Here is a 20497-nt window from a genome sequence, read left to right on the forward strand (position 1 = left end):
CCCATTCCCTGCTTCCTCTCTGATATCCTGAACTCTACTGACGGCAGCAAACACTTGCTGAATCATTGTTGAAAAAGGAATGAATGAACACTGGGTTTGGAATCAGGGTCTGTCTTTCATTTACCAACTGTGACTGGCCCCTGGACTGAGCGGGCCGCTCTTTGCTGCTGGGGGACTGTTGTGTGTATCGCAGGATGCCTCTCATGCCCACTTGATTCAGGAGTGCCCTCCCCGGTCATAGCAAAAAGGAAAAATGCCCAATACCTTTCAAGTGCCCTGGGAGTCTGGTGCCAGCCTAGCTGAGAAACACTGATTCCTTTCCCTCCTCCCAGACGCTCTCTTGTTAACTCTCTTATTTTTCTAATATGAGATCATCTCCACATTTTCCTTAGAAAACTTTGCTGACTCTCAGGGACTTAATTCTTGGTCTCATTGTCACGGCCAGCATGAGGGTGTGTCTGCACAGCAAGGGGCAGGTGTGGGTGGAGGGAGTGGAGGGGATGTGGGCGTTACCTCTCCTTGGCAGGGGTTGTCCCTGACCTGACGCCTGCCTCCCACAAGCCACAGACTGTACATCTCCTGGCTTTGCTTGTAGGAGGATGTCCCCACATGCCTGTGATTGGTAGAAAATAGAGTCCTAACTCCTTAGCGTGGTGCCAGAGAGTTGCAGCTCCTGCCTGAGCCATTTCTCCTGCTCCCAGAGCCTAGTGCCCTCTTAGTGCATCCCTGCTGTCCTGGCTGTGATGCTCTGCCTGTGGCTTTGCATCGTCCCCTTTCCAGAGACAAAGCTTAGGCTCACACAGAGGTGATCCTCAGGCAGAGAAGAGGCTGCTTTTGCACTCCCAGGTCCACGCCCTGAAACTGTCTTAAAGTTACTCTTTCACTCCTTCATTCACTCACCCATCCATGCTCTGAGTCTGCATGCCTCGCCCACTTCTGATTTGTCTGTAGCTGTGGGGGGCAGTCCATGCATGCTGAAACCATCTCCCAACCTCAAGTGCACCCCGAGTCTCTGCCTGGGGCTGTCCCCAGAGCAGGAAGGAGTGTCCCTGCAGGTGCAGTTGGAAAAGCAGGAGAATCAAACCTCAGCCCATGGGCAGGGGCCCGTGGGAAAATGCCTTAGTCTGCGGTCTTCCAGAGGAACCATTACAAGGCACCCCATGCCTGGCTTTGCAGAGGGGCCCCAGTGGGGTTGAGTCCCATTGTCCACAGTAGTGACAAGCCCAAGAATGCACCCCTCCTTGCTTTTCTCCTTTCCGAGTGTCACTCTTCCTGCCCCTCACTCCTGCTTCCTGGGGTCATCTCCCAAATAAACCACTTGCACCCAAGTCTTCGCTTCTGGACCAGCATCTCCAGTTTGTCTGGGGTGTGGAGAGGACTCTACATATGCTGCAGGATGAGGAGGCCAAGCACCATCCCCTCCAGCATCCACTTCCTCCTCACCGCCCCCCACCCCAAATAGAGCGACAGCATAGCTGGACCACAGATCTGCCTGAGACAGGCCTGCTAGTGACGGCCCAAGGAGGATGCGCAGACCAGCTCCACTGGCTCCCCAGCTTCCCAGTTCGGAGCCAGCTTTGCTCCGCTGTCCAGCTTTGCAGAGAAGTGATGGATTGTGTGGGGAGGTGGCGGTGATGGTGGGGAAGGCTAGGAACAGAGCCCTCTACTGTGGGGAGCAGGCCCTTTCATGGTGCAGCATGGGGTCTCCAGGAGCCTGAGGGGCACTGCACAAACTCCGGGTTGGCCCGGGGGAGGCTGAGCACCAGCCTGAAGACTCACCACCCTGGTCAGGAGCAGCTGGCAGCAAGACCACACCCTGATGGGCAGGCCAGGCAAAGCTTGAGGCTGGAGAACCCAAGGTTGGGAGCTTGACTGAAATTGGGGGTGTCTTTGATCACCTGTTGAACTGCTACACTATCGGAAGTGGCTTATCCACTGGGGGATTCCCTCCTTAGCCTACTCAGCGCCTTGCAGGTGACAGGTGCTGAAATCAGTGCAGATAGAAATGAGAGGATCCCCAAATCAAAACCAGGAAATATTCCTGCCACTCAGCAGCTCTCCTTCTTCCCCCTCCCTGGAGACAGGTGGCAGAATTCCCTATTATTGTCTTTGGGGGCAAATTGAGCCTGGGGCAGAGGAGGGAGAGAGAAAGACAGCTCAACTTGGGGTGGCAGGTCACAGATTATGTCCTGATTGTAAATGTCTGACCCCTGGCCCACCAGCTCTCCGTGTAACCCTCTTCCCCAAACAACCATCTCCTGATTTTCCTGCATCCCCGTCCCTTCCCCACCTCCCGCCTGCCCCTGGCCCCACCCCCTCCCCAGTTCAGATCTGCCTGGAGGCCTGGATGGCGACCATATGTTTAAGATGTTCCACTGCTGCTGCTGAGAGCCAGAAGGGCTGCTTGGGAGAAGGCACTCAGTCAAAGCTGTGTTTATATACACAAGGGCCGGCGTCTTTTTATTATGCATAATTATACGCTTCTTAATGTACAGGCATTTCGAGCCATTTTTCCTTCCTTGGTGAAGTCGCAGCAGAGGCGGGTGTGAGTCCGGGTGCTTGGGGGCCGGGAGATGGCTGCTCTTGTCTCCTTAACTCGGGGGTGCTGAGCCCTGAGCATGGCGGGTCCCTCGACCGATCAGCGTGCGAGGTCGCTCTGACCGAGAGAACGAATTCTTCCAAGGGGATCGGGGAGCCGGGACGCTGTGGTACAACGTGGAAATGTTGTAGATCATGAGGTGAAGCCCTCTCTCTCCCTCTTTGTCTTTGAGCCAAAGCCTCAGATACGCACTCCTGCCCTCATCCTGAAAGAAAATGTTAGATCCTTCCTACAAAGCATTGTTTTACATCTATACCCAGCGATTCTCCTCTTCTTTCTAAATTTCACAAACTTAGACTCTGAAAACCTGACATTGAGAGGTGACAGCATGCTGGCAGCCCTCGCAGCCCTTGCTCGCTCTTGGTGCCTCCTCGGCCTCGGCGCCCACTGTGGGCGCGCTTGAGGAGCCCTTCAGCCCGCTGCTGCACTGTGGGAGCCCCTTCCTGGGATGGCGGAGGCTGGAGCCGGCTCCTTCAGCCTGCGGGGAGGTGTGGAGCAAGAGGCACGGGCGGGAACCGGGGCTGCGCACAGCGCTTGCTGGTAGAGTTCCCCGGGCGTGGGCTTGGCGGGTCCCGCACTTGGAGCGGCCGGCCCGCAGTGAGGGGCTTAGCACCCGGGCCAGCAGCTGCGGAGGGTGCGCCGGGTCCTCCAGCAGTGCTGGCCCACCGGCGCTGCGCTCGATTTCTCGCAGGGCCTTAACTGCCTCCTCGCGGGGCAGGGCTCGGTACCTGCAGCCTGCCATGCCTGAGCCTCGCCCCTGCCCTCGCCCCCGCCCCCGTCCCCGCCCCCGCCCCCGCCGTAGGCTCCTGCGCGGTCCGAACCTCCCTGACAAGCGCGGTGCCCTGCTCCGCGGCGCCCAGTCCCATCTACCGCCCAAGGGCTGAGGAGTGCGGGCGAAAGGCGCGGGGGTGGGAAGGCGGATCCACTGGGTGAAGCCAACTGGGCTCCTGAATCTGGTGGGGACTTGGAGAATCTTTATGTCTAGCTCAGGGATTGTGAATGCACCAATCGGCACTCTGTATCTAGCTCAAGGTTTGTAAATGCACCAATCAGCACTCTGTGTCTAGCTCAGGGTTTGTAAATACACCAATCGAGGCTGTGTATCTAGCTAACCTAGTGGGGACGTGGAGAACTTTTGTGTCTAGCTCAGGGATTGTAAACGCACCAATCAGCACCCTGTCAAAACGGACCAATCAGCTCTCTGTAAAACAGACCAATGGGCTCTCTGTAAAATGGACCAATCAGCAGGATGTGGGTGGGGCCAGATAAGAGAATAAAAGCAGGCTGCCTGAGCTAGCGGTAGCAACCCGTTTGGTTCTCCTTCCCTGTGGTGGAGTGTTTGTTCTGTGGTGGAGTGTTTGTTCTTTTAGTTTGCACTATGTTGCAATAAATGTTATTGGTTACTGTGGGCTTATATTGTCTTTGTGAGCTGTAACACTCACTACGAGGGTCTGCACCTTTACTCTTGAAACTAGTGAGACCGTGAACCCACTGGGGGGAAGGAACAATTCCAGACGCGCCGCCTTAAGAGCTGTAACACTCACTGTGAAGGTCTGCAGCTTCACTCTTGAGCTAGCGAGACCACTAACCCACCAGAAGGAAAAAACTCCGGACACGCCGCCTTTAAGGACTGTAACACTCAACGCGAGGGTCCACGGCTTCGTTCTTGAGGTTAGTGAGACCAATGAACCCACCAATTCCGGACACAACATGGTAATATATGGGGACCCTATCCTTACAGTGAGGGTTAAGCTTTATTTAAATCATCACAATTAAAGCTTTTTGTTTCTCTAGTGTAGCGGTGAGGGAGAATAAGCCCTCTGGAGTCCAGGATTTGGGTTGAAATCCAAGCTTCACCGTAGCTGTGTGACCCGGGTTTATCGTTTCGCCTCTTTGAATTTCGGTTTTCATTGACAAAGTGATAACATTAGTTCCTACATCATGAAAAGCACCTAGCACGGTCCTTGGTGCCTTGTAAATGCTTGGAAAATTATCCTTTCTCCTGTGGTTATGGTTGTAATAGACTGAGTTCTATGAGAGCAAGAGTGGGTGTCTCACATCCTCTGCTTTCTTTCTGATACCCTGAACTCTGCTGATGGCAGCAAATATTTGCTGAATCGTTGTTGAATAAGGAATGAATGAACACCGGGTTTGGAATCGGGGTCTTTTTTTGAGATGCAGTCTCGATCTGTCTCCCAGGCTGGAGTGTGGAGACTCCCATCTCGGCTCATTGCAAGCTCCACCTCGGAGTCACGCCATTCTCCTGCCTCGGCGTCCCGAGTAGCTGGGGCTACAGGCGCCCACCACCATGCCCACCTGATTTTTTTGTGTTTTTAGTAGAGACCGAGTTTCACCATGTTAGCTAGGATGGTCTCAATCTCCTGACCTTGTGATCTGCCTGCCTTGGCCTCCCAGAGTGCTGGAATTACAGGTGTGAGCCACCGCACCCGGCCAGGGTCTGTCTTTCATTTACCGACTGTGGGGCCAGGCCGTACGAGACCTCTGAGCTCCACAGATGCAAAGTGAAGAAGTCATGGATTGGCCCCATAGGCATGTGACTATGAGATTAACTGAGAGGCGCTGAGATAAAGCACGTGAAGTGTTTAGGGTGGTACTCGGTGTCAGGTCATGTCCAATTTTATTAGGAGCTTATATTCCATTCCGTAGCAGCTTGCTATTTTTATTTTTTTATTTATTTTTTTTGAGACAGAGTTTTGCTCTGTTGCCCAGGCTGGAGTTCAGTGGCGCCATGTTGGCTCACTGCAAGCTCCGCTTGTCGGGTTCGCGCCATTCTTCTGCCTTAGCCTCCGAGTAGCCGCTCGGCTAATTTTTGTATTTTTGTTTAGTAGAGATGGGGTTTCACTGTGTTAGCCAGTATGGTCTCGATCTCCTGACCTCGTGATCCACCCGCCTCAGCCTCCCAAAGTGCTGAGATTACAGCGTGAGCCACTGTGCCCGGCCGCAGCTTGCTATTTAAAAGCATTTTTATTTCCACCCCGTGTGATCTTCAAAACAACCTGTGGGCTAGGCAGTCTTCATCCCACAAATAAGAGTTGTTTCAAGCAGGCCACTGGAATCCCAGCGCTTTGGGAGGCGAAGCAGGGGGATCGCTTGAAGCCAGGTGTTTGAGACCAGCCTGGGCAACATAACAAGACCCTTTAACTGTAAAATAAAACCAGTTTCAGAAAGGTGAAATGACTTGCCAGCCACAGTATCCAAGCCCCATGGCACTACCCGCCCCCTACCTACCCCACCTTCCTGTTTGTCACTTTTATTCCAATGCAACTTAGTTGGTCTTTTGAGAGTGTCCCAGACTTTTAAATGTAGGAGATGCTGGAGCTCTGTGTGTACATAAATCTCCTTTCTTTGAAGCCTGCTTCCACCAGGAAGGCCCCCTAGGATGAAAAGACTTAACAGTCCAAAATGTTATCAGCCCACTTTGGAGAGCCCTTTTCTGGGCTCCTACTCTAGTGGGGAAGCACACACAGACTGCCAGGCTGTCATTCATACGGAGTTCACCCTGGGAGGAGCAGACAGATTACTGTGTGTGGGGCAGGGCACTTCCCACACACTTGCTTGGGGTTTGGAGTGGGGACGGTGGCCGGAGCCCTGTGTGTACACATTTTTTTTGTTTGAGACGGTCTTGCTCTGTCTCCCAGGCTGGAATGCGGTGGCGTGATCACAGCTCACTGCACCCTTGATCTCAACAAGCAATCCTTTCATCTCAGCCCCTCAAGTAGCAGCCCCTCAAGTAGCTGGGACCACGGGCACGTGCCACCAGGCGTGGCTCATTTTTTTAAATTTTTGTAGAGACAGGGATATCCCTATATTGTCTAGGCTGATTTTTGAACTGTGCTCAAGCGATTCTCCCACCTTGGCCTCCCAAAGTGTTGGGATTACAGGCATGAGCCGCCGTGCCCGGCCAACGCATGATATGCTCTGTGCTGACAGATTTCTTCTGAGCTAACAGATGTTGTCCTTTGACCCATATTGACCCTGTTGGAACACCCTAAATATTCTTATTTAGCTTTCTCTCACCAAAACATTACAAAAGTTACGCAGTTAGAGCTGTTTTTCAGATTTACGTGGCTGTCCTCTTTTTTTTTTTTTTTTCTTTTTTGAGATGGAGTGTTGCTCTGTCACCCAGGCTGGAGTGCAGTGGCGTGATCTTGGCTCACAGCAACTTCTGCCTCCCGGGTTCAAGTGATTCTCCTGCCTCAGCCTCCGGAGTAGCTGGGATTACAGACACCCACCACCACGCCCAGCTAATTTTTGTATTTTTAGTAGAGGCAGGGTTTCACCGTGTTGGCCAGGCTGGTCTCGAACTCCTGACCTCAGGTGATCTACCTGCCTCGGCCTCCCAAAGTGCTGGGATTACAGGTGTGAGCCATCACACCTGGCCCATCCTGAATTTTGATCTGCTAAACCTAGCAACCCTAAGGACTGGTGACTTCCCAGGGTTGGGGCAGCTGCAGCTCCTCCCAGCTGCACTCTGCAGAGCTGGGGACCAGCCTGCCTTCCGGTCTCACCAGGAGCAAGGGAGATGCCAAGCTCCTTGGATGCTTCTCTGAGGAGACTGCGAATCCACAATAAAGGAAGCGTCCTTGGTAATGGGGAGATTTACCATCTGAAGGGCACCCCTCCCACTCGTAGGTGTGATTAGTTCCTAAGCACTTTTCTTGCAAGTGCTCTGTTTGTTCAGGGACACAGGAGGAGGCCCCCATCAATTCTTTCCCGTTCCCACCGCTTCCCGTGATCTTCCCTCTCGCTTCCATTACTTTAGCGCTTGAGTTACTGAGCCATTATCCCTTTAAGAGTTCTTCATTCGACCTCAGGCAACAAAATCCAAGGAGCTGCAGAAGCGCTTCCCTCTGCTCCGGGGCAGTACCTGCCCACTGGACTCGCCATTCATTTAGCTCTTTGATGGGCTGCCTCTGTGGCTCATGGCTAAACAACCTGGGGTGAGACCTTAAACTCCCTGAGATTTATTTTCCTAATCTGTAAAGTAAGGTGGTTGAAATAGGTGCTCTCTAAGGTCCCTCATTTTCTGTGATTTCTTGCAGCCAATCTGGAGACAAAGCCCCCCATCCCAACATAATAGAGTTAAAAGGCCATGGCCCAGCCCAAGGGGCCATCAACTTTCTCCAGCTCACCTCCCCAAACCTTCACCCACCTCATCATGCAAAGCCAGCAACTCAGGAGGTGGGAAATTGACAAAGTTAATAGAAGACAGGAAAGGACAGTTGGGTTGAGATTCCCTCATTCAATGAGCAACGTGCATGAGGAATTGATTTCCCCCACCTCCTGTTTACTACGGTGTTTTCCCCCTCTGGTGCAGGGAAGAAAGGCTTTGCATCAAGATGAGTCCTTCCACAGTGAGACTGCAACTTACCCAACATGTTTATTATTTCGGGAGCCCGAACACCTGTCACAATAACTTGATTCCCTTGCCCTTGCTTTTCTTTGGTTTGTTTCTTTTTTCCTATAGACAAACAGTTTCAGAGGAAGATCAATTCCTCCTCAGTTCTAGGTTCAGGGTTCTGTGGAGGTCTCGGGTAGGGGCCAAGGTCTCAGCAGGCCTGCTGTGGTGGGAAAGCTGCTGGTGCCTCTGTCTCTCCAGAGGGGCACTTTTTTGACCGAGGATGTGAGCCTCCCAGCCAGGAGTCCAAATGGCTGAGGAGCTCCAGCGATACCTTTGCAGGCTGGGGTACCAGCAGCTCCTGCTCATGCCTTGGTTTCTGAGTAATCAAGATGGCTGGTGTGGGGGAAGGGAGAGCAGGTGGCTCTGATAAGGAGGAAACAAAATGAATGTGTTTTCAAAGTTTCCCCCAGGCCCCAGCAGGATTCTGCAAAACTGTAATCCTATTTTGTAAATAGATGGAATTGCCTTCTCTTTCTTAACCCATTGGAGATGCAAAGCCAGCTGCTCTCTCTCTGTCTTAATGCAACCGGTGAGAGTGGGGAGGCTAAGCTGTCGATTAGTCCCGGCACATGGATGAGGTAAGGGAGCTACAGCGCGGTGACGGCCCCAGAAACCTGTGCTGTTTGTCTCTGAAGCTTGGACTAGTCGATGCCCAAACCAGTGGTCAGTTCATACAATTCGGAATTAGACTTGGCAGACCCAGTGGGACACACTGAGGCGGAGAGAACTGGTGGCTCCTCTGAATCTGTTCTGAGTCTTTTCTGACCAAGGGTCTGGGCTGATGTTCTTGGGACAGAGACTGGGGACACCCACAACTGTTGCATTTCCAAAGGTGACAAGGGGACCTCCGCCAAACACCTGGCAGCAGAGCCTAGCATGAGGACTGGACCTTACCCCAGGCACTGGAGCTGCTGGATGATGTGAAGGCTGGGCACAGTGGCTCACACCTCTAATCTCAGCCCTTTGGGAAGCTGAGACAGGCAGATAACTTGAGAACAGGAGTTTGAGTCCAGCCTGGGCAACATGGGAAAACCCTGTCTCTACAAAAAATTTAAAAAAAAAAAAAAGCTGGGCCTGGTGGCACGCACCTGTAGTCTCAGCTACTAGGGAGGCTGAGGTGGGAGGATCATTTGAGCCCAGGAGTTCAAGACCAGCCTGGGAACATGGCTAAACCCTGTCTCTACAAAAAATACAAGAATTAGCCAGGTGTGGTGGTGCATGCCTGTGGTCCTAGCTACCCGGGAGGCGGAGGCGGGAGGATCGCTGGAGCCCAGAAGGTCAAGGGTGCAGTAAGCTGTGATTGCGCCACTGCACTCCAGCCTTGGTGACAAAGTTGGACCCTGTCTCAAGATGTTAAACAGGGCACAGCGTGATGGCATGTGTGTCTTAGATGCCTTTGCTGGCCAACTGGAGGTGGGGGTGGGTGGCTAGGACTGCAGGAAGGAAGACCAGGTGGCAGCGCTGTGGGGACCCAGCTCAGAGTGATGGTGGTGGTCTTGGCCAGCATCACCCAAGAGCAGAGCATGAGCTCTAGGCCTGTTAAGGATGGTGGGTCATGGCTGGGTGGTGTCTGCTTGGGCACTGGGTGGGTGACGGTGTCATCCACGATGGTAGGGAGTGCAGAGGAGGAGTCCGTTTGATGAGTGGAATTTGTGACGTCCCGCATTTGAGGTCCCTGGAACTCAGTGGCAAGGTCTGGTCACGTGTGTCGTCGCGGGCACAGAAGGTGCGGCACGAAGACCAGCTCTTATCCAGAGGCAGAGAAAGAGGACCATCAAATTCGAGCAATTTTGATGACACATTCATTAAAATTTGTTGAATTGTACACTTAAAGTGGTGAATATTATGATGTTTATACCTCATTAAGGTTGCTTTTTTTTTTTTCTTTCAAAGAAAGACGAGGAGGGAGCGGCTAGAGGGATGGAAATGGGATCACATGACCTTACGAGAGAGAACACAGGGAGAGAGAGAACACTGCGTCTGCTCCCTTTTAGAGCAGGTGAGTGGGGTCAAAGGGCTGGAAGGTTCTGTTCTACCCAGCAGCTGGCAGCTGCCATGACCCTTGGCCAGGCAGTCTCAGGGAGGAGGTGAGAGCAGGAACTTGATCACGGTAGACTTGGGGGGTTTGGCAGGGGGTCAGATTGGGTCTCCTTTAGGATTCTTAAGTCATTTCCTAGACCTTTGCCATCTCCTGCCCTCAAAGATTGAGCTCAGGAAAGCAGAGTGAATTACTGGTGTTCAATAATTCACCAATAATTAGGGATACCACTGGCTGGAGTTTGGGGACTCTTAGGACTAATTGTGACGAGCAGTACCAGGTGTCAAAAGCCATTTATTTTTTAATTGTAATTTTTAGTTGTGGGGTACATGGGCAGAATGTGCAGGTTTGTTATGTAGGTAAACGTGTGCCATGGTGGTTTGCTGCACCTGTCAACCTACCACCTAGATATTAAGCCCAGCATGCATTGGCTATTTTTTTTAGCTATGTTTCCTAATGCTCTCCCTTTCCCCATCCCAACTCCCAACAGGCCCCACCCCCCGCCCATGTCCATGTGTTCTCATTGTTCAGCTTCCACTTGTGAGAACATGCAGTATTTGGTTTTCTGCTCCTGCATTCGTTTGCTGAGGATAACAGCTTCCAGCTTCATCCATGTCCCTGCAAAGGACATGATCTCATTCCTTTTTATGACTGCATAGTATTCCATGGTGTATACGTACCCCATTTGTCAAAAGCTATTTAAAAAAAACAACATAATTCATAGGACAAGGGTTGTCATTGCACAGAGAGGGGGATGACTTGTTAGTGGGCCAGGTGCGCACCCTGGCTTGTCCCTCATCTCCAACCAGTGCCCTGACAGCCCTGCGTGATCAGGCAGGAAAAGAAGGGCTGGGGACAGCTGGAGCTTTCTCTGGGGGCTGCTGTTGTGGGGAGGAGGTGCCACTGCGTGGCTTAAATAGGTGCTGGGGGACGGTATTCACAGGCTGTCCTCTCAGGCATCTCTTCCTTCCCCTTTCCATTCTTCGAGGCTCCAAAGTCTTTTCTGAACTTCTTCAGTGAGTCAAGGCTGGGTATAATCTACAGCTGGAATGAGGTCTTTTCTGGGAAGCCACAGGGTGTGGGGCTGAGTGAGGAACAGAGCACCTGCCTGGCTTCCAGAAGAGACTTTGCCCGAGACCAAAAGCGACCTGGGGCTCCATGGAGCCTGAGGTGAGGTAGCCCAATTTCCCAAAGGTCATTTTCCTGAAATCCAGTGCACCCCATGGCCAGTCCTCCAAAGGGTCCATTTGCTGAATTTACTTGCTGCCTTCAACTCTTCATTTTTGTTGACTGGTTTTCATTTTGTCTTCATAACAGCATATTAAGAGATTGACCTACAGCTGATAAGAGGTGCTTTAGGTTGTTAAGCCCGGAGGCTCGCACAGGCTATTTCATGTAATGGGGTTTATGGACAGAGAAGGCAATACGAAGGCAGAAACCTCATGGGGATCTGGGAGCAGCCAGACTGTCAGGAAAGAACAGGAAGAGAAATGCAGCCAGCATCCTGGAGACTGGGATGAAGGTCATTTGGGATCATGGCAGCTCCAGGAGCCAGGTGTCCTTGCCACCCAACAGCTAGGATGCATCCTGGTCCTTACTGATGAGTGAACACATCTGTGGCAGCTTGAGCAGGTGGCTGTTGGGTTGCGTGCAACACGAGGGCAGGAACTCTGTCCCATTCCTTACTGTGTCCCCAGTGCCTGGCATGCAGCAGGTGCTCCAGGATGTTGGCATACATGAAACTTGCCACCTCCTCTCTTGGGCTCTTCGCCTGTATTCTGAGGTTAGTTCCGATTCAGATCTGCCTGGCCACGTGGGTTTCAGGGCAACAGCACCTACATTCTTCTGCAAAGCCTCCTTGCATCCCAGGAAGTGGACAGGTGGGGACAGCCACAGTTCATCCTGGAGGCTCCTGCCTCCTCTCTACCAAGCCCAAGCCCCTAGAGTTTCCCGGGCAGACCCAGGATGGCAGGACGCTGTGGAAAAGTACTCCATCCCCACTACCACCCCTGGGCCCCTGCCCCCGGGGTAGTCTGTCTGCAGCAGCCCTGCTGGGTTTAAGTTCTTTTTCTGAGAAATAGAGGTGGCTTTGCCCCTCAGGAGGCTGGTACCTTTGGAGCCCTGATGCCCTCTACCCACCAGCCACTAGATAATGGGAAATCATTTCTGGTGGGAAGAAGCAGCGTGGGGCCTTCTGTGCATTGGAGTTGTTGCTGCGTAACTGCAACAAAGGGAAATGTAGGGCAGTAACCCTTCTGGCTCGCCACTCATGCTGTTGAGAACAGCATCAACCAGAAAATACCCGCTAATGGCCTTCACCCAATCTCCTTCCAGATAATGATAAATTATGTGTATTTTTAGTTTGGAATTGAATTTCATCTCTCCATTGCTGGTGTTTTTCAGGTGTTTATTTTCCTTCTCCCTCAGGGTTGGAAAACTAGAGGTTTGTGCATTTACTGTGTGCATTTATTCCTTGCCAAAAATTGACATCTGGACTCATTAATTCCTTTACACTTGTTCTCACCACCCCCCAAACACACATCTGGCTGGACCAGGAAGGGAGCTGTATCTAAGAGGGCTCTTCTGAAGGCATCCTGCAGACCTGGGGAACAGGTGTGTCCTGGAAGCAGGAGACTGGCCCCTCTCAGTGACCATTGGTTCCCACACTTGTGTGTGCCCCTAAGTTCCCAAGTCAGTAGGTTGGGATAGAACGCAAGAAGGTGCATTTCTAAGGAGCTCCTAGGTGATATTGAGGCTGCCAGGTCAGGGGACTGCACTCTGAGAACCAGTGGCCTAAATCCTTCCTCCTGAAAGTGTGGTCCTAGAACCAGCAGTATCAGTATCACTGGGGAGCTTGTTACAGATGAAGATTCTGGGCCCTCACCCATCTAATAAAAATTTTCATTTTAACACAATCCCAGGTGATTTGAATGAATATTACAGTTTCAGAAACACTGGCCTAAATGATTTCTCAAAACTCAGCCCAGTGGCCTCAACCTTAGCTGAAAGATTAGAATCATATGGGGAGATTTTAACATTTCTCTAAGCCCAGGCTGCACCCCAGACCAATTAAGCCAGCATTTCTGGGGCTGAAGCCCAGGTATCTGTGTTTTTAAAAAGCTTCCTAAGTGATTCCATGTGCGGTGACATCTGAGAACCACTGTTCAGGCTGGAGGAATCAAACCAGAAACACATCTCACCCAGCTCTGACCTTGAACGGAGAAGGGCAGAGTTCTTCCATGGCCACTCATCCATACCCGCTTTTCTGGCCCAGAGAGAGTTCAGGCTTGCTTGACCCATGGTTGCCCATCTTTCCAGTGTGCCTTGCGTGGGTTTTGGGAGCCCAGTGGCCGCAGCAGCCCATCCTTCTCTCTCATTTCAGTTTAGCCAACTGCGGCAGGTGGGGAGTGGGAGAAACAGCCCGGATTGGCCAAGCCAGCCTTTGCTCACCTCATTGGCCTAATTAGAGCAGGGCTCATATACAGTTCTGGAATTTCACTACATAAGTCCTTTTGAATTAAATCTGAAATGTCAAATATCGAGTGAACCTACTAGGACTCTCCCCATCCTGTGTCCATGGCAGACATCACCAATTGATCAGCGCACTCATTGAGCCCAGAGGTGGCTTCAGAAGACTTTTTCCTAGTCTTCCCGGGGTGCTTTAGGCAGCTGGCGCCAGCTAGACCGGGCATGGGAGATGGAAGCCACACCTGGGGTGAGAGTATCAAGTTCTTGTTGAGTGATTCATACTCTAGTAATACACACTCTAGTATGAATTACTTATCTGTTCCTTTCCAGGGTTAACCTAGAGCAGGTTTCTAAGTGGGCAGGAAGGAGGTGGTAGGGAGAGAGGTCTGAAAGGTGAGATGCTGTCCTGGGAGGCAGGGCTGGGGAAGCCCAAGTCAGCACGGGGTTTTGGGGGAAAAGAGGATCCCTCCTTCTTTGTCTTCCCCTCTTCTTGCCTCCAGTGCTAGAAGGTTTTGGCTGAGAAGACCCAAGGGTGAAATTCTCTTACCCCCTTCTCTGTACTTGGGGCTGGGGCTCAGTCTGACAATTTGGGGAAGGCTCTTTCCTCTTCTATCATGCATTTCATCGCGGCCAGTTCTTAGACTCAGCCAGGATGGTATGGGTGTGCAGAAAACAAGCAGGGGTTTGGTGGGGTAGAGATCCCCGTGCAGAGCCTGGCATCCTGGGCCAGAAGCGCCCTGGGGACTCTCGAGTGGTTGGCAGCCGGACACTGCAAGGCCAGCTCCAGGCACTGTTCTATCCAGCTGCGGGGTGAGGTGAGGAGTGTGTGGAGGAGGAAGGACCAGCAGGGCCACTCCTCCAATCCTGATCTTAACTCCTCCCAAGTGGACCTGAAGAAAAGGAAACGACATGAGAAGAAAGCAAAGAACAAATACTGGAGTGTGTCCTCCAGAGCAGTGGGAGCCTGCTCAGTAGAGTAGTGTGGCAAGCAGGTAGAACACAGCACCTGAGCTCACAGGCAGGAGAGGATATGACTTTCAGGAGGAGAAGGAAAGAAGAAAATAAAGGAGATGAGCATGAAGAGGCTTCTCCTCCAGGGCTGTGCGTTTATTCATTCATCCACAGATGCAATACTTCTCATCAAACACCTACTCCACAAAAGGCTGGAAGCTGCTTAGCCTTTTCCCGTGTGGAGGAGTCCACTCTGTAGGAGAGGAGTGGCTTGCAGGCCATCTTGGTGCCATAGAGCTTGGGGGCAGAGGAGGTCTCACCAGCTCGAAACACAAGAGGCACTTGTAGCCTGGGATGGTGATGGAGACCCTCAGGAGACTGGTTCAGCCAAGAGCTTGGTCTTCAGAAAAGTGACGAAGCCTGGTCCCTACTTGCCCCAGTGCAGATGGAAGGCAGCCAGTTGGATGTGTGCTCGGTAGCAGACCCTCAAGGTCAAAGGATGCTAAACTAATGGAGCTTGGAACGTCCTCCAAATAGTCTGCCAAGTCACGGGGAGCTGCAGAGGAAGGGAGGTTAGGCACAAGCAGCCCTAATTGCATTTCATGACCTGATATTCATGCCGCAGAGGATGCTGGCCACTGCCGGCTGCCTGCTTCACTTCTCACCCCTTCTCTCCCCTCCCCTGCCAGGCAGGCCTAGCAAGCTCTGAACTGCCCCTTTGCAGCTGGGGAGATCAAACGGAGAAGCTGACCCTGACCTCTTTGTGTAAGAGCCTGCCTTCCTTCCTTCCATATTCTATTCGTGGGCTTTGGGGAAGAGGTTGGCAGTCTCAGGCTCCATGAGTGTCCCCTGCAAGAGTGAAGGGCAGCAGCATGAAAAGGCTGGGCTGTGGGTCTTTGAGAAATGGTCGGAAGGAATTTAGGTGGGTGAAGAAGAGCCTCGCCTGTCTTCCTGGTTTTGTCCCTGGCATCTGAAAGGTACCCCCAGCTTTTCTGGCAGTTAAGAGTAGGAACGAAGTGTGGGATTGTTTTGTTTCATTGTGTGGCTGTGCAAGTGGAGCTCTGGATCTCTATGAGCAGTTTGACAGTGTACATGTGTGCATGCATGTTTGTGTATATGTGCATGCGTGTGTGTGCATGTGTATATATGCACATGTGTAAGTGCATACATGCCTGTGCATGTGTGTGTGTTCTGGAATACCTGTTTATCTGCCGTGCTTGAGAATGTGTGTTGGGGTGAAGCTCTCTGCGCGGACCAGGTCCTATGAATCTGTAACAGAGGAGAGGTCACCTCCGGAAGTAGAAATAGGCTACAGTCCTCATGGGAGGGGACATATTTAGAAGCTGGAGTTATTTTTCCATCCCTTAGGTGTGGAGCTCAGTGTTGCCCGGCCCGGCCCCACTGAATGACCCTTTCCCTGAGAAGAAACTGACACCAGGAGAGGCCGCCCTAAACTGAGGATGGGTTTAGTGAGGTGGTCCCGCTAAGAGGTGAGGCAGGGGGCTTGATGACCTCCGATGAGCCCCAGCTCACATGGACAGCCCCATCCATGTCCTGGACCTCTGCAGCCTGGCCAAGGCTCCGCTCATGTCCTAGGACCATCCCAGCCCCAGCACTCACGGACGGAGGCTTTGCTGACTTTCAGTGACCTTGACTCCTCACCCTCCCCACTTACATAGAGAGGCTTCTGCACTGCATGGTCTGTCTTTGCCACTCCAGAGCCAGCCTTTAAAATGACTTGCTTCATCTCTGCTGTGATGGGAGTCTGAGGGGTTGAGAAGCGATACCTTCCATTTCTACTTTTGATGACAGCGCCAAATGCGGTGACGCGCCCACCTCTCCCCCTACCCTACCCTATCTCATCCCTCAGAGTCCCCGGAAACCCCTTCTCCCTCCTGCTCCCAGGGCTCCTGCCTGCCGTTCCCTGGCTGCCAGCAAAGCCCATCCTACCTGGATGGATGGACCTGTTTGCTGGGGAGAGTGTTTATTTCAAGAGGCATTTCACCTTGGCTTTGATGTGCTTGGCTTATTACCCATAAATATCAACTAACAGAAAAGGGATGGCCTCTGAAAGGAGAAGTGGATGTTTTGGAGGGAGACCGAGAGCAGACAGATTCCCGGGGGAATGAGGGAACCGTTCACGTGGCCTCTTCAGTGACATCCGAAGGGACCCCGGATGTGCCCTGCCACTGAGCCAGGCCTGGCTGTAGCAGTGGGTCCGCTACACAAGACCTGTGCCCTCCAGGACCTGGGTCTCTTGGAGCTAGATCCTAAGCCAAAATCCAGCCAGGGGGCAATGGGACAGGCGGGGGTATGCGGAGGGCCTGGTTAGGAACCAGGGTTGAGGGACTGTGGCTTGCAGGGGTTTCATGGCAGAGACGACTGTTGGAAAGGTCTTGTTGATTGAGCGGAGGAGGGGACGGGCATTCCAGGAGGGGGAAGAGCAAAGGCATAGGGGCCCACTGAGGAGGGCCAGGGGCCTGCAGAGGGAAGGAAGGGTGGATGAAGAGCCGAGCATAGGGAGGGGGTAGAAAATGCCCACAGGCGGTGAGAGGCTTTGATGTCTGGGTTTCCAAACCACACAGAGGAGTTAGAGTGGCTTTCCATTTTGGACTCTGGGGAGTGAGCTTTGAGGGTGGTAATGATGAGGTTCCCTGCCTCAGCCAGGACAGATCATGCAGCTGACAAGGCAGACCCTGCCCAGGGATCGCTCTCCTCTGATTTCACGTGGGAGTCCACCGTCTCCCAGCTGTGATCTCTGCAGGAGGGAAATGGAGTCGACCTCGTCGACCCGTTCCTGAGTGGGCAGCTCTGTGCTGGGTGCCATTTGATCTCTCCTGGTGTCCCCTTGGTGGCCCTCGAGGCAGGCATGTTGACTTCCACCAAGCAGGTGGGGAGAAGGACTCAGAGAGGGTGCAGAGATGGTCTAGGGGTGCACAGTTGCAACCACAGTCTAGGAGTTCTCAGGCAGGGCGGCGGGACAGGGACACCTTCATTGAGGATGTGCTTTTGGCTGCCAGGCAGTTTAGAGACACCTTCTTCTCTCTCTCCTTGCTTTCCCTGGGCATTTTCTCTGGAGGCCTTAGAAACAAGACAGAATCTTTCCCACTGGGATGCTCAGGCTAAGGTGATCCTGCCTGGAGGGGAGTGGAGGGGACAGTGTGAGACTTTCCCAGCCAGGAGGGAGATGCAGCCAGGTGGCCCCGTGTCCCCTGTGGAGCCAGGGGAGCAAACCCACAATGTGCTCTCAGTAAGGCCTGTGTGGAGGCAGTTGGGGGTACCATCTGGACCTTCATCTGGACCTTCAAAGAGACTACGTGACGGAGGAGTGTGAGTGTGTAAGCATATGTGAGAAAGCGTGTGAACGTGAGCACGTGTGTGTGTGCAAATGTGTGTGAGTGGGACCATATGTGAGTGCGTGTGTGTGAGCAAGTGTGTGAATGTGAGACAACATCTGAGAGTATGTGTGAGACTGGGTGAGAGCATATGTGAATGTGTGTGTGTGAATGTGAGAATGTGCATGTGTGAGTGTGAATGTGTGAAAGTGAATGAAAGTGAGTGGTCTGAGTGAGTGCGTGAGAATGTGTCTTTGAGTGTTAGTATGTGGGTGAATTGTGAAAGTTGCATGTGAGTGCATCTGCATGAATGTGTAAATTGTGAGTGTGTGTGTCAGTGTGAGTGCATCTGTTTGAATAGGCACCCATGTGTCAGTGTGTATCTGAAGGAATAAGCACGTGTATGAGTGTGTCTGTGGTGAGCATGAGAGTGAGTGCATCTGTGTATGTCAGTGTGTTGTGTGTGTGCAAATGCGTCTACAAGTGTGAGTGTGCATTTGAGGGTATGGTGTGTCTGTGTGTGTATGCATTTGTGTGTGTGTCAGGGTATGTCTGGTGGGTATGAATGAGGGTATGCAAGTGTGCATCTGTGTGGATGTGCGTGAGTGTGTGTGTGTGTGTGTGTATCCGGAGGCTGAACCTCACCGAGCATCATCCTCTGAGGGCCAGGGTGAGCTGCCCTCAGCCAGTCCTGCCTGGACCCCTCCACACACTGAAGGCAGAGCCGCCCGACTCATGGGTCAGCAGGTGTGAGGGAGGGAATCCCACAATGATCGTCAGCACACGAGGACTTTCCCAGGGGGAGGTGAGCGGCCCCTCCTCTTTGCTCCAAGATCCCCCTTCACCACCCTCCCACTCCCCTGATGCATCCCAGGGCTGACCTCAGACCCCAGTAGAGGTTACTATTAAGGCCCTTCACTCTTCTTGAGCCCCTAGGGACAGGCATGGAACCCACGCCTGACAAATCCCAGGGCCCATCCCTCGTACAAAAGTAATCAGTCCGAGGGGAGTGGGGGGCATGAGAGCAGGGCCAATCAGAGTCCTTCCTTTGAGATTGGGCCATGGATCCTGCCAGCAGGAACTTTTCTCGGGGGATGCGGGAGTGGGAAGGTGTGAATGTGAGGTGTCTGGTGGCCGTCTTCATCAGTGCGGAAGAGAGCCTGTCTGCGACCAGAGACAAGCACAGATGAAAACTGGGTAGGGGTGTGTGGGAGAGGAGACAGATGGACGGACTCATGGATGGAGTTGTAGACAGAATTGGTCCCAAAGTCCTGGTCCCCACAGTCTTTTCTTTAATTCTGTGAGCTGTCCCAGAATCCTCTTAGCTGCAAGAGCCAATAAATCCCTGTTTTGCTTAAGCTAGTTGAGTTCAGTTTCTGTCACTTGCAAATTCCAGAGTTCTGAGTGATATATCGGCCTCCATGGGGCTGTGCCCAGCCCCACTGTGCAGCCTTATCTGTCAACTATGGGGGCGGCATTATATGCATCGGCTCTTCTCTCCTTCCTCTGCAAAATGAGAGTCAGATGTCCCCTTTCAAGCGTCTCTGTCCCTCTCCCTTCCCCTACTTGGTTGTTGATACGGTACATGGTCTCCAATCTTCTCCCTGCTGCAGAAATACAGTAGCATACTTAGAGAAGTTTCCAAAGGCCTGGGCTTGAAAAATGTTGAGAAACCCTGAGTGAAGACATAACTCAGGTTCTCCTGGGCACTCTGACATTGAGGACCAAGGGAGCAGGACTGAGACGGACGGGAATGAGGCCTCCTGGACCATGGTGTTGTTATCGTTTGTTTTTATGGAGATGGGGTCTTACTACGTTGTCCAGGCTGTTCTTGAATTCCCAGCCTCAAGCAATCCTCCCTCCTTGGCCTCCCAAAGTGCCGGGGTTACAGCCATTGCGCCCGGCCCCAGTGCTCTGCTTTTCTTGACATGGAAGCTACTTCATTCACAACATCCCTTCCTTCACTCTCCTTGTTTATATTCAATGACATGAATATTTATTATTAGGCTTCAGCCAGTTTATTGATTTTATTTTTTTCTAAAATGGAAATATATGGGATTTTCCACCTCTTTATAACAGTAATTCACAGTCATGATAATAATAATAAAATAAAACCAAGTTACAAAAAGTGGAAAATTTCCTGACTTCAGTGCTGGCCTGTGCTGTAATTAATGCTACCTGTGTGCCCTACAAGGTCTATCTTGAGTTTGGTTTCTCACATGAGTCCTTCCCAGCAAACTCGTGTACATCTCTCCCCTTCTGGTCACTTGGCCCCTCTGGTAAGCCTGGCCTCTTTTGTCCCCAGACCACGTTCTAGAATTGTAGAATCCTGGCAAGAAAAAGGCAGCTCGTCCAGCCTTCTGTCCAGTGGAACAGCCCCAGCCAGAGCAACTGACAGATGGTGAGCCGCTGATGTCTGCACACGGCCGAGCCGGGCAGCTCACTACTTTCTGTGGCAGCCCTTCTACCATGGGGCAGCTCTAATTGCCGGAAAGTTCTTCCCTTTATTTAGCTGAAATCTGGCACCAGGATGCCCTTGGTTAAAGGCCTGTCCTCTGGAACACCACAAAGTCAATCTGTTATTCTTCCACATGACAGTTTTCACACTGTTGAAGACAGAACATCCCTTGTGGATTTGCTGTTTCCCTGGTGAAACATCCTGATTTCTGAAAAAAACACATCAG

The 20497-nt window shown here is 52.2% G+C and overlaps 1 long non-coding RNA gene across 1 annotated transcript in view; it reads left to right on the top strand.

Moving 5' to 3' along the window:
• Positions 1-3900: 3900 nt before the first annotated feature.
• Positions 3901-20497, top strand: part of LOC129533888 (uncharacterized) — a 56180-nt gene continuing 39583 nt past the window's right edge. Inside the window, exons 1-2 of the long non-coding RNA XR_008680285.2 lie at positions 3901-4270; positions 9915-10020. This is a non-coding gene — a long non-coding RNA (uncharacterized lncRNA). The remainder of the gene's footprint in view (positions 4271-9914; positions 10021-20497) is intronic.

Source organism: Gorilla gorilla, chromosome 4 (genome assembly GCF_029281585.2).
Source record: "Gorilla gorilla gorilla isolate KB3781 chromosome 4, NHGRI_mGorGor1-v2.1_pri, whole genome shotgun sequence".
Classification (NCBI taxonomy): domain Eukaryota; kingdom Metazoa; phylum Chordata; class Mammalia; order Primates; family Hominidae; genus Gorilla; species Gorilla gorilla.